The 18,126-nt window shown below is 57.6% G+C and overlaps 1 protein-coding gene across 2 annotated transcripts in view; it reads right to left on the bottom strand.

Annotated features, from left to right (window-relative positions):
- KIAA1671 (KIAA1671 ortholog) overlaps positions 1–17,676 on the bottom strand; it is a 188,954-nt gene extending 171,278 nt beyond the window's left edge. For both annotated transcript variants that reach the window (XM_070066040.1, XM_070066041.1), the window contains exon 1: positions 17,545–17,676. The gene's annotated coding sequence lies outside the window, so the exon portion shown is untranslated. The remainder of the gene's footprint in view (positions 1–17,544) is intronic.
- Between the last annotated feature and the right edge of the window lie 450 nt (positions 17,677–18,126).

The raw sequence follows: 18,126 nt of genomic DNA, 5'->3' as shown, positions 1-18,126 counted from the left end.
CACCGGGGAAAGAACACTGAAGTCAGGCATTAGCTCCAAGTTCAAACCCCAGCTCTGGGCCAGCACTGTAGCACAGCAGGTGAAGCCACCGCCTGCACCCCATACGAGCCCAGGTTCATGTTCCTGGGAAGGTAGCAGAGGATGGCCCAAGTACTTGGGACCCTGCCACCCACGTGGAAGACCCAGATGGATTTCCAGACTCCTGGCTTCGGACTGGCCCAGCTCCAGCCATCGTAGCCATTTGGGGAGTGAACCATATGATGGAAGATTCTCTCTCTCTCTGTAACTCTGCCTTTCAAATAAATAAATAAATCTTTTTTTTTTTTTTTTTTTTTTTGACAGGCAGAGTGGACAGTGAGAGAGAGAGAGACAGAGAGAAAGGTCTTCCTTTTGCCATTGGTTCACCCTCCAATGGCTGCCGTGGCCGGTGCGCTGCGGCCAGCGCACTGCGCTGATCCAATGGCAGGAGCCAGGTACTTATCCTGGTCTCCCATGGGGTGCAGGGCCCAAGCACTTGGGCCAGCCTCCACTGCACTCCCTGGCCACAGCAGAGAGCTGGCCTGGAAGAGGGGCAACCGGGACAGAATACGGCACCCCGACCGGGACTGGAACCTGGTGTGCCGGCGCCGCTAGGCGGAGGATTAGCCTGTTGAGCCACGGCGCCGGCCAAATAAATAAATCTTTAAAAAAAAATAAATAACCCTTGCTCCACCACCTCCTGAACAACCATGGGCTTGTGACTCAATCTCACCTGGCCTCAGTTTCCTCACCTGGACAATGGGAACAAGAACAGTTCCCACCTAATGCAGCCACCATGAGACCAGCAGGTGTGAGCTCAGTGCTCAGTAGGTCAATAGGGGGTGGCAGCACCGCTGCTTGTCAGCATCGCTGCTTTAGCAAACAAGCTCATGGTGGGTGCGGGGCCTGCCCAGGGTCACGAGGCTGGGGAAGTCGGGCTGGAAACCTGAACTCCAGTCCTCCACTGCATCCAAGTCAAGAGGCCTCCCCCACCCAAACCTGCCCCGCCCAGCCCCAGGTCCGGCTGATAGCCCTTTCCTGAACATGGGCACGGCATCTCCCACAGCCGGAGCAGCTCAGGAGGCAGAGGAGGACACGGGGCGGGGGCGGGAGGAGCACGAGGGGCGGGCGGGAGCCGGGCACAGCCGCTCGACGCTGGCGCGCTGCCGTTGTTACGCTTCCTCGCTATGATTTTAGAACTCACTCAACGGAGCAGGTCTGCTGTGTGTCAGCCACTGTACTGGGGACACAGCAGGGAGCAGAGCCCAGGCCCCTAGGATGGACAGACACAGCACCAGCAAGCACACGGCTGCACAGCGGGCTCTGTGCCGAGCGCACCAGGAGTCAATGGTAACACACCTGCACCCTGTGCCACCGCCTCCCAGCCCTCCAGACTGCCACTTCCGCCTCTGGAACTGAGCCTGTTCCCCGCTCAGTGGCCAGAAGGGTCCTTTTACATCCTGGACCAGATCGTGTCAAGACGGACCCTGGCACTTAGCGTACACCCCACACTGCCCGGCACAATCCTCCAGGCCTGAATCAGCCCACCCTGGATCTCTCGCCCTGTTCCCTTTGCTATCACTGCATGCCCCTGCTCAGGGCCTTTGCACCTGCCAGTCACTCCGCCCAGAACACTCTCTCCTGGGCTCTCCAGGCGCCTCCTTTCTCTCCTGCAGGTCTCAGCACAGAGGCCACTTCCTCAAAGAGCCCTTGCTAACCACCCCATCGAAAACACACACTCATCCTCCACATCACTGTCTTGTATTTTTGCCAATTTTTCATCCCTGCCTTAAATTCTGTTGAGAGGCTGTGCATCTATTTCCACAAGAACGTCGGGTCCATAAAGACACCGAACCCGGCCACATCCTCGGTTCACAGAATGGCACCTGGCCAGAGTAAGTGCTTGGCAAGGGTTGTTGGATGGAAAGGGGAGGGAGGGAGGGAGGGGAAGGAAACAAAGGTAGAGGATGGGCAGATGGGCGGATGGATGCAGATGCATGAGTGGATGATGGATGATGGATGGATGGGTGGATGGATGGAAAAATGAATGGGAGACGGAAGAACCAATGCGTGATCAGAGCTTGTGGGTGACTGTGACTATATATATATATATATATATACACTCATGTACACAGTGTCTTAAACCTCTCATGAGTAGTTTTCTGAATGGATGAAAAGAAACAAAGTGTGCAAAGCAGGTAGCAAGTGCTCAGTAAACATTAACTATGTTTACTACTTTAGCTGTTAACCACTGTAACTTCTGAGTGGTGACATTTTGGTTGGTCTTGCTTTTTTTTTTTTTTTTTTTTTTTTTGGCTAGTATTCCACAATGATTTTTTTTTTTAAGATTTATTTATTTATTTGAAAGGCAGAGTTACAGAGAGGCAGGGGCAGAGAGAGAGAGAGAGGTCTTCCATTTGCTGGTTCACTCCCACAATGGCCACAAACAGCTGGAGCTGGGCAGATTTGAAACCAGGAGCCTGGATCTTCTTCCGGGTCTCCCACGCGGGTACAGAGGCCCAAGGACTTGGGCCATCTTCTACTGCTTTCCCAGGTGTGGGGAGCAACTGGGAGCAACTCGGACTAGACTAAGTTACTGGAATTAAGACTTACTCTATGCATCTGCTTTCCCACAATATGGCGCTGAGAAGGGAAACAGCTTCTACACAGCTGCCTCCAGTTCAACCAATAAACTGTGGGACCTGCTCCTGATTGGAGGAGAGCAGCGTACTCGGCGTATGGGAGCAGAGTTGGGATTGGCAGAGGAGGACTATAAAGGAGGAGAGAGACGGCATGCACCAGGAACATCTAAGGGGAACATCTAAGGGGAACACCTGTGCAGCCCCCGAGAGAGCCGGCCGGCGGTGTGCCGCTCCCCCGCGGAAGTGGGGAATGTGGCAGGGGGAACCGCCCTTCCACGGAGGTGGAAGGACCAGCAGCCAACCCGGGAAGGACCAGCAGCAACCCGGGGAGGGCCGAGCAGACAGAAGAACAGCGCAGGGTCCTGTGTCGTTCCTCCACGAAGACGGGGAGCGACACCAGGCCATAGCAGAGAGCTGATGGGAAGTGGAGCAGCCGGGACTCAAGCCAGCACCCACGTGGGATGCCAGTGTTGCAGGCAGCTTAACCAGCTACACCACAATGCCAGCCCCTCCACAATGATTTTTTTTTTTAATAAGAACCACCCAGAGTCCTATGTCAAGTGTTGCATCATGTTCTAGCCTGATCTTGGACTTCAAAGCCAGTGGGAGGGGGAAGCCTCCTGGAAGGAGGGGAAGCCAGTGGCCGGCTGGGGCTGGGTCCTGTTCCTTTCAGCGCCAACTTTGCGCCCCGCCTTCACACCAGACACCCCAGAGCCGGCAATCCTCGGGACCGTTCTCCCTTTGGAAGCCCCGTTGAAGAAACCATTGTAGAAGCAGTGGCATCTGAAGATTCCAGACTCTTCCAGGAGGCACCCAGGCCATAGCGCAAGCCAGTGGCACACGAGAAGCTTGACCTCCTAGCTCTCCGTGCACAAACCAAAGTCCTCCCTCTGTGACCCACTCACCCAAAATGCACTTCCTGGGTGTAAATTCAGAACCGGAATCTCAGCTGCAAATCCCCACAGCAGCCAGATGGGTCCCCCTCCCAGTTGAGAGGGGCTCTGGGGATGTTCTCCATTGTGGGGACCACATTTGCTCTGCGAGCTCTCGTGGGACCCCCAGGATTGGACAGTAGCTGAAACAGTACGGCCGAGATGGCTCACGGCTGGAGGCAGAGCAAGCGGTATCACGGACAAGAAAAGCAAGCAGGGTTTTCAAGATCAGCCCCGAAGACTCGGGGGGCAGGTGCTCCACACTGCAAGTGCTGGACCGGCCAGGGAGCGGATTCCCGACAAACACCTCCGGGCGGCACCAGCGACCTAACCACCACCGCCGTGGCTCGATCATGTCTCATCACGCACTCAAAGACATGAAGCCAAGGTTAAAAATACTCCCAGGCAACGTGAAATCGGACAGCTAGGCAGGGAATTACCAACAGCGACAGGTGAGGGAGTTTGGCCCAGTGGGTAAGAGATCCACATCCCATGTCCGAGTCCTGGGTTCAGTTCCCAGCTCTGGCTCCTGCCTCCGGCTTCCCGCTACTTACTGCAGACTCTGGGAGGCAGCAGCGATGACACAAGTGACTGGGTCCCTGCCACCCGTGGGGGAGACCTGGATGGAGTTCCCAGCTCTTGGCTCCTGGCTTTGGCTCTGGCCGGGGCCACTCTGGACATCTGGTCAGTCTACCAGTGGCTGGCAGCTCTCTCAGTGTTTCTGTTGCTCAATCTCTGTCTCTCAAATAAATAAATAAATGTTTTTAGTTTATATAAATAAGAATAATAGCAACTATAATCTATTACGAGGATCCAGCGAGATAACACACGGCGAGCTGGCTCAGTGAACATTGTTGCTAACACAGCAGATGAGGAAGAGGAGGAGGAAGCACTGTGTACCTGGTTGCACTAGGGGTCTTCACATGGGATGGCACAACAACCTATTCCTGAGATCTAATATTAGCCCCATTTCACAGAGCAAGAAACTGAGGCTGCATTTACCCACCACAGGGCATGGAGGAAGCAAAGGACAACAGCGTCTCCCGACAGAAGCCCACTCACTTTTTTTTTTTTTTTTTTGACAGGCAGAGTGGACAGTGAGAGAGAGAGACAGAGAGAAAGGTCTTCTTTTGCCGTTGGTTCACCCTCCAATGGCCGCCGCGGCTGGCGCGCTGCAGCCGGCGCACCACGCTGATTCGATGGCAGGAGCCAGGTGCTTATCTTGGTCTCCCATGGGGTGCAGGGCCCAAGCACTTGGGCCATCCTCCACTGCACTCCCTGGCCACAGCAGAGAGCTGGCCTGGAAAAGGGGCAACCGGGACAGAATCCGGCGTCCCAAGCGGGATTAGAACCTGGTGTGCCAGCGCCGCAAGGCGGAGGATTAGCCTAGCGAGCTGCAGCGCCGGCCGCCCATTCACTTCTGAAACCCAGGCCCCTCAAACAACCCTCTCCTCTCCCCAGCCTCCTTGCAGGGGCCCTGGCCTGGAAGGGGATCCTCTCTGCCGAAGCCCCTGGAGCAGCCAGGGTGGGTGCTGGAAGACTTCTTGGTGAGCTCATTTTACACGGCCACCTCCAGCCCGCTGGGACCATCCAGCAGCTCTAACTTGGACAACGCCCAGGCCTCGCCTGGGACAGGAAGCATCCCTGAGCGATAGAGATCAGGACTGGCTGGGGAGGGCGCGCGGCACGCTTGGTGTGGGCCAGAGCACCTGGCTGAGCCCAGTTCTGTGCAACCCCCACTGCAGGAGCTAAAGGGGCGGTGCCTGGAGAAGGCGTTCTGGGACCCCCCCCCCCGCCCCCGCCTCCCAACCTGGGTCTCCAACACACCTGCCATCAATCACAACATTCTAGAAGAGGCCGTCTCCCCAAACAAGGAAAAGGCCATGTATATGCGAAACGACAGCGAGAAGGCCCTGGGCATTTGCTGGGTGCCAAGTGTCTCGTTAAGCCCTGCACGGACACTGGCTCCCTTGATCCCCACGGCCACCCCACTTCATGAAGCACAGGGCGGGCAGCAATGGGCACAGCAGTATAGATGTCCCTTGGGATGCCCACAGCCCACAGCCCTGGGTCCAAGTCCCAGCTCCGCTTCTGACTCCAGCTTCCCCGGATGTGCACCCCGGGAGGCAGCAGGGATGGCTCACGGGATTGGGTCCCTGTCACCCACGTGGGAGACCTGGATGGAGTGCCAGGCTCCTAACATTGGCCTGGTCCTATCCTCACTGCTGCAGGCATTTGGGGAGACAACCAGTGGACGAGAGCTCTGTCTCTCTCTCTCTCTCTCTCTCTAGATACATAGATACATGATAGCTAGATATCTGTATAAATCTGTATGTCTATGTATCTTCATCTGTATAGAAAGACACAGATTTAGATATCTAGGGATATACAATCCATCATCTATCTACATGTATCTATATAGATACAGCTATTTATATCTATCTGTCTACATCTATCTATATATCTATTTGCATATATATCTGCCTTTCAAATAAAATGAAAATAAGTAAAAAATCTACCAAGGAACAGCTGGGGCTCAGAGAAATGCAGGTGTCGCTGTCAAAAACAGACAGCTAAGCGGTCAGAGATTCGGGCCTGGAATCCAGGCCACCTGAGAATCAAGCCCACATTCCACGTCCCAAGGTAACAGAGCTGACATCCGTCAGCTAACGCGTCCACACACACGCTGTGATGAACCAGTGTAGACGGCACAGCACAGGGGGCCCCGGTGCTGTTTAGGATGGGGGACTATCTCCTTTTAGGGTCTGTATTTTTGAGTGTTCAACAGTAAAAAGGTCTGGCCGTATAATAGGGACAGGAAGAGCACACAAATGACCAATTTGGGAAATAAAAGGTGGCCTAGTGGCACCGCCCTCGTGAGGCAGCCGGACCCACCACGAGATCATGAAAAGCACAGGACACCCACCCCACCCCAGAGACTGGTGGGGGCTCCAGCCGGCATCACCCGCACTGTCCATCCACACACCCCTGCACTCACCCCATGACCTCACTGGGAGCTCCCGGCCAGGCTGACGGACAGCAGCACCCCCATCCCAAGGGAAAGCCACTCCTACCACGGGCAAGAAAACCCAGCCAGCCTGTGAGCCCAGGGCCGCTGCCACCCTCAGCATGGCCACCTTCCCAGCGGTGACTCAGGCCTCGGGCAGGAACTGGGCGGTGCCGGAGAGCCCCAGTGGACACCAGGCTGACCCCAACTAAAGCCAGGAGGGATGGCTCACACCTGCTGGGCTCGGCGAGCCAGCATTCTGGGCATTCCAAAAATTCCTCCACCCGGCTTTTTTGGCTTTTCCCTGTCTGCCCACAAGCCACCTCCTTTGTTAATGAATTAAAGGAAGGCAAGGCAAAGGGACCAGTGAGGAAGACATCGGGCACCGAAGCAAGCCTGGCCCGCGTGGTGGCCACCTTTTTGGAGAGTCGACAGCCAGCAGGCACGTGGTATCTCTCTGAGAAGGAGGTCTGCCTGCTGCCGAAGCTGCCGTCACCACAGTCCATCAAGGGTTGTGGGAAGGTGAGGGTCAAGGTCAAGAGCATGGGCTTCCACTGCTCTCTGTCCCCTTATTTCCCTCCCCCGAGAGGGAGGGGGCTGTGCCCCAGGCAGCTCTGAAGTCCAGGTATACAGTAGGCACTCAATAAGTAACAAAGATGAAAATGATAGCATATCTCAAGACGGGGAAGGGCACACAGCCCTGGGACAGCAGAGGGGAGAGACCCTATTTCCCATGAGGTCGGGGCTCTGCAGGAGACAGACCTGGGCTCCAAGCCAGCGTCTGCCAGCCCTGACCCCCAGCCAGCCTCATGGAGCCTGCTTCCTGCCCTGGGATAGGGGTTAACACCGCCAATGCCGAGTCATCCCCAGATCTGCTGAGCCGGCACACGCACCACACGGTGCCTCCCCAGCAAAGGGCCCAGCCCGCAATGGGCCCAGGGCAGGTTGGTTTTTTCTAGGCCCAGACTTAAAAAGGGCTGGTTTCCAGTCCTCCCAGAAAGCATAGCAGGAATAAGAGGTTCTGGGATCCACTTCCCCTCTCCCTGCAGAAGAGGCCCAGAGAGGCGAAGCAGCTTACCCAAGGACACACAGCAGGGACGCCAGTACTACAACTCCTGGCCCCGAACTCCTCCTAAGGCACTCTGCGTTCTCCCCCGCTGGCCCAGGACCCCTTCCCGTGCCACATACAGACCCTGGTTCTAGAGGCAGCGGCGGGAGTCTCCCGGTGCCTGGACCTAAAGTGAAAGCAAGAGACAAACTTGGGCAGCTTCCAGGCCAAAGGGCCCTGGGAGTTCCCCAGCCAAGTCACTCCCCAGCCTCACCCAGGGCACCGGGCAGGGCTGAGCAGGCAGCACCTGTGCCAAGGCCTGGGCCTCCAGTCCCGGCAGGCCGGGCGGCAGGAGTTCACAGAGTGGCCTGCTGCACCCCATGCACCTGTGGCCTCCGCCTCTGTGTGGAGGACCCCTCACCCCAGCTGCCATCCCCACCACGGGGCCTCACTGCATCACAGGTCAACAGGACAGTCCCCAGGAAGGGTTTTGTCGCTGGGGAATCCAAACAGACAGAAAAGACACACCCACAGCCCTGGCATGAGCCTGCTGAAAACAGAGCTGTGTGGGCCGACCAGGGTCCCCTGCACAGGGCTCAGGTCCTCTCGGCCTGGCATTCCCTGGTCACTCTGGCCAGGCCGCCCCAGTTTCATCATCTGTAAGATGGGAAAAGACTAGCAGCATCTTTCCTCGTCAGTGTTATGAGGACTTCATGAAACAAGGCACAGGGGCCTGCGTGTGGTACAGTGCGCTACGCTGCCATCCGCGACACCGGCATCCCATAGGTGAGCACAGGATCGAGTCCCGGCTGCTCCACTTCCCATCCAGCTTCCTGCCTATGCGCCTGGGCAGGCTCCCCTGCCACCCCCATAGGAGCCCCAGATGGAGTTTCTGGCTCTTGGTTTTAGCCTTGGCCCAGCCCCAGCTGTTGTAGGCATTTAGGGAGTGAACCAGCAGATGGAAGATCTCTCTCTCTCTCTCTCTCCCACTCAAATAAATAAACATTAAAAAAAAAAAAAAAAAACGCAATCCAGGTCTTAATGTATGTGGTAGGAACACAGTCACTTGAGCATCCCTGCTGTATCTCAGGGTCAGCTTTATTGAGTCAAGAGCTGGGGCTGCCAGATATCTGAACCCAGGCTCTCTAACGTGGGCCACAAAGAAGGCAAACTGAGGCCGAGAGAGGATGACAGTGACGAGTCCGGTCAAAGTCCACATGGCCCAGTGTCAGAGCTCGGATTTGAACCCTGACCCTGTCCCTTCCACAGCCTCCCCTTGATCTTACTACGCTACCGCATGGGCTGCCGGGACCACAGCTTAAGGACTTGTAAGCCAGGCCCAGAACAAAACGCAACATCCGGACTCTCCTCCTGCTCCCGCACACCTCCCAGCACAGGTGCAAACGCCTCCTCACGCCCACACCACACTCGAGTGTCACAGGAGCTCTGCCAGACAGACACACTGTGCCCATTCTCCAGAGGAGGACACTGAGGCTCGGTCTGGTCCTGGCTATTGACCTGGGCCGGGGCTCTGAGTCCACTCCTCCCTGCTGGAATCCTGAGCCATGGGTCTACCAGCCGCTCCAGGCAAACTCTGCATTCATGCAAGGACCTGCCCACCCTATCAGAAACAAGACCGGAGCGGGCTCTACATGCGTCAGCAACTTTTTAACGTCTTATTTGTTTATTTTCATATGTTTGAAAGGCAGAGCGACAGAGACAGATCTTCCATCTGCTGGTTCACTCCCCAAATGCTCGCAATAGCAGGGCTGGGCCAGGCCCACGCCAGGAGCCTGGGATTCCATTTGGGTCCGGCACATGGGTAGCAGGGACCAAGGTACCTGAGCCATCACCTAGAGTGTGCATCAGCAGGAAGCTGGATCAGAAGCAGAGTGGGGAATTGAACCCGGCCACTCTGATACGGGATGTAGGCATCTTTTTTGATATTTATTTATTTATTTGAAGAGGGGGGGATGGTATCTTCCTTGCTGGTTCACCCCCAAATCCGGGAGCTGGAGGAGAAGCAGACCAGCCAAGACTCGAACCGCGTTCCGATCTGGGATGCCAGCATGGCAGGCGGCAGCTTCGCTCGCCACACCACAATGCCAGCCCCTATGTGGGTGCCTGAACCACTGTGCCACCACCCACCCATGCAGCGATTCCTCATGTGGGCTCCAGGAGAGGAGTACGCCTCGGCCTGTTGATGTCGGCCTGGGCATGTGACCCGCCGTGGCCCGGTGAATAAGGGCAGAGTGCACCAGCTCCCACCTGAGCTCCTACACACCGGCTGTCTGGCTCAGAACAGGTGCCCTGGCTCCTGCTGTCCCTCAGCCTGGGCATCTGCACAAAGACCTGAAACCAACCCAATGCCTGCGGTCCAGCCTGCCAGCCAAGGTCAGCCAAGGCCAGCCAAGGTCAGCCAAGGCCAGCCAAGGTCAGCCAAGCCACCTGCTGACCATGCCCATCAAATGATTGCTACAAGGGCAACTAGAACGTGGGAGATGTGTTTCACGCACTATGGTCACAAAACACCGTGACTGCCGGCGCCGTGGCTCAATAGGCTAATCCTTCACCTTGCGGCGCCGGCACACCGGGTTCTAGTCCCGCTTGGGGCGCCGGATTCTGTCCCGGTTGCCCCTCTTCCAGGCCAGCTCTCTGCTATGGCCAGGGAGTGCAGTGGAGGATGGCCCAGGTGCTTGGGCCCTGCACCCCATGGGAGACCAGGAAAAGCACCTGGATCCTGGCTCCTGCCATCGGATCAGCGCGGTGCGCCGGCTGCAGCGGCGGCCATTGGAGGGTGAACCAACGGCAAAGGAAGACCTTTCTCTCTCTGTCTCTCTCTCTCACTGTCCACTCTGCCTGTCAAAAATAAAAAAAAATAAAAAAAAAAATAATAATAAAAAAAAAACACCGTGACTGACACAAGGACCCTGTATTTCCAGAGGGTCTGGTGTGCACATGGGCGCTGTCTTCCAAGACACAAAACAAAGATTGAAACCCCAGGGTTGGGGCCAGTGTCAGGACATAGCAGGTTAAACCACTATGATGCCAGCATCCCACATGAGCGCCGGTTCGAGCCCTGGCTGCTCCACTTCTGATCCAGCTCTCTGCTAATGACTTAGGAAGGCAGCAGATGAAGGGCCAAGGGCTTGAGCCCCTGCACCCGAATTGGAGAATTGGATGGAGTTCCAGGCTCCTGGCTTCAGCCTGGCCCAGCCCTGGCCATTGCAACCTTTGAGGAGTAAATTAGAGTGGAAGATCTCTCTTTCTCCCTCTCTCTCAATAACGCTTCCTTTCAAATACACAAATAAATAAATCTTTTTAAAAGAATCCAAGGACCAAAAAATAACGTGCAACCCACAGGAGCCATCACCTTCCCTACTGTCCAGCGGCATGTCACGTCCCACATCCGCTGACAAGACAGAGCCAACCCGTTTCTCCTCTCCGAAATCCTGGGGGACTTCAAAAGGTTTGGGGAAAATGCAATTCAAAGAGGAGTTTATTTTGGTGCAAAAACTTTTTGAAACCCATGCATATGAGAGGTCTTCCAAAAGCTCATGGAAAATCTACAATACGAAGTAGGTCTGCATGGATTTCCAAACTGTTTGTAGCAAAATAAACTGATCTTGGAATTCCAATTTCCACAAACATTTTGAAGCCCCTCTCCTATATAAACAGGCTCTCTCTGGCACAGCCATGGGACTGTGGGGGACACAACAGCTCTGGAGCAACACTCTAACCACCCTTCATCCCAACAGTTCCACATTCTGGAATCGTCCACCCTCCAATCGAGGGCAGCAGGTGGGCTGTTCACTGCAGCGCTGTGTGTCACAGCACAAACAGGGACAACGCAGCGCCTGGCACCAGGCGGTCACTTAGATAACGGCCCCTTTGTGCTTGGGAATATTACCCAGTCTTTAAAAAGGATGGAGGGGTGGGGTGGGGGCAGGCGTTTAGCCTGAGCCTGCTAGTTAAGATGGCTGCTTCTCTCCCTGGAGGGCCTGGGTTGGATTCCAGCTCCTGGCTAATGCAGACCCTGGGAGGCAGTGGTGATGAGTTCCCGCCAACCACGTGGGAGAGCCTTGCACTGAGCTCCCGTGTCCCTCTTCGACCTGAACCAGTCCTGGCCCTGGTGCTCAGGCACTCGGGGGATGAATCAGCAGATGGGCGCTCGCTCCATCTCTCTGCCTCTCAAATACATGTACACATGAACAACAACAAAGAAGGGGGTAAAGACGCGTTCCGAAATGGAAAAGTACGCAAACCTATTTTTCATTTATAGATGAGATTCTGCACGATTATCTCTACTACTCTTGCTGTGGAAGACAGGCCATCAGCAGAGATCGGCTCATTGGCTTGAGCCGCGACTACTAACAGCACCTACTGTGTGCCAGGCAGCATCAGTGAGAATCACTGGACACAGCAGTGAAGACAAAGAGAGATGGAGGCAAGAGCCGAGGGGGAAGGCAGGCAGTGATAAGACCTGACCGTGACCACCACTGGCCACAGTAACATAATGCAATAAGCACAATCAATACACATGGACGTGTGTACATATGGACACATCCTGTCTGTCAAGCCCTCGGCATCGGCTCCTCACAGCAACCCTCAGGAGTCACATTATCATCACCGCTCCCTGGTAAAGGAATCAGGCTCAGAGAGGTACAGTCACCTGCCCAAGGTCACCTGCTCGGTCACCTGCCTGAGGTTACGCAGGCGATAAGCAGCAGCACGAGGATCCAACTCCTTCCCCCTGGCTCAGAGCAGGCATGAAAACAACTCTGAAAATTGGCTCAGTGTAGCAGGGGCTGGCAAGGAAGTAAATGAGGATGTGTGTGTGTGTGTGTGTGTGTGTGTATGAGTGAGTGAAGTTTCTGGAAGGTCAAGAGAAATTGAGAAGTGAGATTGGGGGTCTGGACTGGGAGACTCCCTAATCACTACTTCCATTTTGCCATCTTAGAGGTGCTTCGTGTGCTATATGCTATTTTTTTAAGGTTTATTTACTGGAAGATCAGAATCAGAGAGAGGAAGAGAGAGAGGAATCATCCATCCACTGGTTCACTCCCCAGATGGCCTCAACAGCTGAGGCTGGATCAGGCTGAAGCCAGGAGCCAGGAGCTTCTTCTTGGTCTCCCACTTGGGTGCAGGGGCCCAAGGACTTGGGCCAACTTCTACTGCTTTCCCAGGTGCATTAGCAGGGAGCTGGCTCGGAAGTGCAGCAGTCGGGACTTGAACTGGCGCCCATAGGGGATGTCAGTGTCACAAATGGCGGCTTTACCTGCACCACCACAAGGTTGGCCCCGATTCTGTTTTTTATTTAACACAAAATATATATGAACAGATGTTTATCATTCCTGACTCAGCGATGTAGCTTCCAAAGATCATGCTTTGGAAACCTATTTTATATTCCTGATACACACAAGGCTACAGAAGGATTCAAAGGTCACTGAACTGAACAATTAACAAATGTAACAGCCATCACGCCTCCCTCCCAGGGGTCAAGTTCATAACGATGCGTAGACTCATCGCACTTTGCCTGGCTCCAACTAACAGACAACTAACCAGTGGATCCTGGAGCACACAGGGAACTTTGCTATCTTCCCCAGGCCATTTGCACGTAAGACGCTCAGTACAATATCAGTTGCACTGAAGGGAAAAAAACTGCCTCCGTGTGTCTGTGTGGGTGTGCCCCAGTTCCAACAGCTGTCAGCGCCCTCTGAAACACCAGCTTGAGTAGAGGGAGCCGCCCTAAGCCCCCTTCCCTGTGTTGGGAACACAATAACTGAGGAGGGGGCATGGCACTAAGGCAGGCGGTTCTGAGTTCAAATCCCAGCTCTTCCAGGCTAAAAACCCCATAACCTCTGCAAGCCTCAGTTTCCCAAGTTGCAGAGCGAAGGGTCTCAAAAGCACTGCCTGGGTTTGTTATAAATAAAAAGGAACACAGAGAGCGAGCTCAGCCCAGATCCTGGCGCCACAGCGGCTGCTCTGATGAGCCCTGGGCTCTCCCTGCTTTCTGGCTCCAACCCTCCTCTTCCATGGAAGGAGAATCAGGTTCCAAGGGGAGAGAGTCCACTCCGGGTTCACACTCCCGTGGTCCAGGTAGGTGAGTGGGTGAGGATGCCTCTGGCCCCAAACCTGCCACAGCCTCCGAGCCTGCCATACGCAGAGAGTGGCAGGGGACGCAAAGAGAATTTTTGCTGCCAACCATCTTTTATTCACTCAACACACCCTATGATCAGGGCAGAGCAATTAGTGTGCAATTCTCCAAATGAACTATGGCTTAGCCTGAGCTGCTCCTTCCGCCTGGGACGCCCCATCCCACCCTGGCTCCCTGCCTCCTACTTGTTCTTTAAGGCTCAAGTGTCACCTTTGGTCACCTTTCCTCCCTACACACACCAGGCTGGGCAAGGCACCGCCTGCCCAGAACACATCCTGATGACAGGCTACACTGATAATGACCGTGCCCTCGCCTTACCTAGCACAGCCTGGGCAGATTCTGCACCTGCTACCTTCTGCGCACTGCTCCACTGAACCCACACAGCCGCACAAGAGTGAGGGGAGAGTCGTGAGCCCATGTTAGAGATGAGGAAGCCAGTGTCTCAGACAAGTCCTGGGGCCAGCACTGCAGCGTAGTGCGTTAAGCCGCCGCCCGCAGCATCCAATATGAGTGCCGGTTCGAGTCCCGGCTGCTCTACTTCTGATCCAGCTCCCTGCTAATGTGCCTGGGAAAGCAGCAGAAGATGGCCCACGTGTTTGGGCCCCTGCACCCACAGGAGAGACCCAGTTGAAGCTCCTGGCTCCTGGCTTCAGTCTGGCCCAGCCCTGGCCATTGTGGCCATTTAGGGAGTGAACCAGTAGATTGAAGATCTTCACCTCTCTCTCTCTGTCTCTCCCTCTCTCTTTGTCATTCTGACTTTGCAAATAAATAAATAAATCTTAAAAAAAAACAAACAGAAAGAAAGAAAGAAAGAAAGACCATGTACCATGCCCAAGGCCACAGTCAGGAAGAAGCGGGGCCAAGTTTGTCCTCAATTCTCCTTGGCTGGCTCCTTCCATTCTGCCTCCTCCCAAAGCCTCCCTGGGTTGAACCCCAACGCAGCCTCAGCACCCTGTGTTTCTCTAGGACCCGGCCTCACTGACTGCAAACATCCTATGTGCAGACTGGGTGTGAGTTCACATCCCCGACCTGCCACGGGGGGCTCACTGCAGCACGGAGCCCTGCACCTGCGAAATGGGCACCACGAGCCCATCCCCCTCGCCCAGGAAGCTGCTGGGGATGGAAATGTTTTCTGGCCAGGTAACGAGCAGGTCTGTGCGCTGCGTGGAATATCCACACGCACACCCCTCAGGCCACCTGCCTCGGGCTCTCTCAGGAGAACACGGGTCACTGTCGGTTCGGCGTCACCACCATCACCCTCCTCCACCCCAGGGCAGCCCGCTATCGCCTCTCGCCTGGGTTTTCCCAGCAGTCTCCTTCCTGGTCCCCTGGCCTCCCCCCCACCCCAACCTCACAGGGCAAGCTGGCTGCACAGAACCTACCACAGCGCCCCAGTGCCCTGGAATAAAGTCCAAACCACCAAGCAGAGCGGAGGTGGCGCCAGCCAGCTCCCCAGACCCCCTCCTCCCTGGCCCCATCCACACAGACTGTTAGAAAATGTTAACATCTCTCCCCCCTCAAATCAAGCGCCTCCCACCGGAGCTGCCCAGGACCACCCTCCCTGTGCGGGAAAGCCTCAGAGCCTCTCCCTTATCCTGTCCTCTCCTCCCGCACCATTGCTTATTTTCACAAGGGCTTCAGTCCTTCAGCGTGCGACTGTTATCCTCCCCTTCCACACGGGGCCTTGACACTCCTCGAATGAATGAATGACGAATGAATGAATGCACTTATAAAATATCCCCTCCCACCCCCCCCCCGATGTGGGGGTGGGGGTTCTTTCTCTGAGATGGTCACAGAAGCAGTCTGGTGATGCTAACAGCAGAGAAATGCTTAAGACCAGAGAGCTGGCTACTGCATTCTCCTGCCTACGACAGCCTTGGTTAAAAGCCGGCCCCTGGCACCCCCCTGGGGGCAAGGGGCTTGTCCTCCTGCCTCAGAATCTGGGGTGAGGACGGCACCCCCACCAGCAAGAACCAGCTCTAGACAGCCTGGCAAGCGGACGGCTCAGCAGACAGAACGGACTTTCAGGAGCACAGACGCTGAACTGCCCAGGGCCACGGCAGCCCCCAGCACAGGTGCGCAAGACAAGGGGTGCCCAAGAGCCAGGCAGCTCACGTGCCCGGCTGGAGCGCCGTCCGCAGCGCTGAAACCCTGCACTTCTCCCAGGTAACTGCACCCCTGCCAAGCACGCAGAGCTTCCAAACGGATTCCCCTCCAAAACCACCAAGCAGGGGGGCTCACCTCTGCTCAGCTCCCCTGGCCACTGTCCCCAGAGGCAAAGGGAGGAGGCGCCAGCCTCTGAGGGCGATCCAGGGTTGGGGTGGGAGCCCTGATGCATTTGCCGAGGGAAAGTTGGCCCAGAGAGAAGCCTGGTCCACTTGCCCTGGTTACTGATTAGCCAAACCCCAGAGCGGCTCTCTCCGACCAGGTATCAGAGGGGCAGTTAGCGCAACGGGAAGGAAAGCCACATTCAAATCTCTAACCCTGCAGTTTAGACAGCCCAGCCTGAGGGCTCTCCAAGGCCTCCCTTCAGATCCTGTCGGGGAAGTGCAGGGGATGGGGCCGGGCAGAGGGAGAGGGGAGGCCCTCACCCTTCACACTGCCCCTACCCACTGCCCACCGATCGCGCCCCCCAGGAAGGGGAGAGTTGCGTTCCCCCCGCCCGCCCCCAGCGTGCGTTATCCGGAGGGGAACCCGGGCGCGTTAGGGGTTCTGCCCAAGGTCACAAAGAAGCTGCAGACGAAAAGCTTCTATGGGAGCAACAGGTACGGCCCCTTCCCTTCCCCCGAGGTAATGGCTGCTGCCCGCGGCAAAAGTTCAGCCTGGCAGGCAGGAAGCCCCGGGCACCCAGGTGGCGCGCCGAGGTCGCGCGCCCCGCTCCGGGTTTCAGGGCGCGGTGCCCCGGCCCCCCGGCGAGGGTGAGCCAGGAGGGTGCGGGGAGCCCCGGCTCGGGCGCAGGGCGACGCGCCTCTTCCCTCCCCGTGGGCCCCACCCGCGACCCCGGGCGGCGCCGCCACCGGGGCGGGGAACGGAGCGGGCCCGGCTGGGAGCAGGCGCCGGCAGCGGAGCCTTAATCCCATCTGCGCGCCTGCGGAGGGGCGCGCAGGCCAGGCCAGGAGAAGGCGTCCGAAGCCCTGGAGCCCCGCGCCGGCCCCAGGCCCCGCCTCGCTCCCCGCCGTCCACCTCCGGGGCCTCCAACTTACACGGATGTCCGGGGCCGAACAGCCCCAGGCTGGGTACCCCGGATCTCCAGCAACGCCGCCCCCCCAGATCCCTTCTCGGAATCCACTCCCAGGCTCAGACATGCGTGGGAGAGGGAATCCACTTGCTTCCAGCCCCGATCACCCTCCGCCGTCAACGCCCGCCTGGGGATCCAGTGGGACCCCAGGCCGCCAGAGCCCGATCCCTTCTCGGGATCCACTCCCAAGTTGGCAGCCGGGTGGCGCGGGATCCACTGGCTGCCCTGTGCTGGTTCTTCCCGCGGATCCACTCCCAAGTCTCGGGAGAAATATTCCCTCGGCTGCAAAACCCGGGGTCTCCCTCTCCACACACGGGCAGCCGGGGGAGACCCACGGGGTCCCCGCCTCCTCCCCGGCCAACTTTGCCAACTTTCCTCCCGTGGCCTCGGCCGGGCAGAAACTTGGCCGCCCCCTCCCGCCGCAGCCCCCCTGGCCCCTTCGCAGGTCGGGGCCCAAGGCGCACGGCCAGCCCCCGGTCCCCGCGGCCGCCGCACAACCTACCCCGCCGCCGCCGGCTCGCGCCGCGCCGCCACCTGCCCGCAGCCCGCCGCACCTGCCTGCCCGCGCGCGGCCCCGCGCAGCCTAGCCTGCTGGGGGCGGGGCCTCGGGCGGGGACGCGCCCCCGTCGCCATGGGAACGGCGGCCGGCGGCGCCTGCGCGCAGCGGCCCGGGGCGGAGCGCGGCCTCCCGGACCCCAGCCCGTAGCCCCCGGCCTGGGCCTGGGGACTGTCGGGCTTGGCAAAGGCCGCGCGCTGGTTGACCCGGGACGCCCCTGCCGCCCCTCGAACCCAGAGCGCTCCGCGTCCGAGTGGAAACATTGCTCACGTGCCCGCCCACGTCCCCGGAGCGCCCCCCAGGCACCGGCCGGGATCCCCCGCCACGGGCACCGACCGGCCGTGGCGTCTGCGCCCCCGGGAGTCGTGGAGGCGCCGGGTGACCGCTGGGCCGGGAATAGCCTGGGCTGCGGGCGCAGGAGCAAAGCTGGCGCGTGGCGCCGGCGCCCCCTCACGGCTGTCTGGGGAACTGCGGCCGGGATGATGACTCCACGGAGCGCCTACTGTGTGGACCACCTGCCACGGCTGT

The sequence above is a fragment of the Oryctolagus cuniculus genome, chromosome 21 (assembly GCF_964237555.1).
Source record: "Oryctolagus cuniculus chromosome 21, mOryCun1.1, whole genome shotgun sequence".
Lineage (NCBI taxonomy): Eukaryota > Metazoa > Chordata > Mammalia > Lagomorpha > Leporidae > Oryctolagus > Oryctolagus cuniculus.
This window is presented reverse-complemented; position numbering and strand designations above follow the sequence as displayed.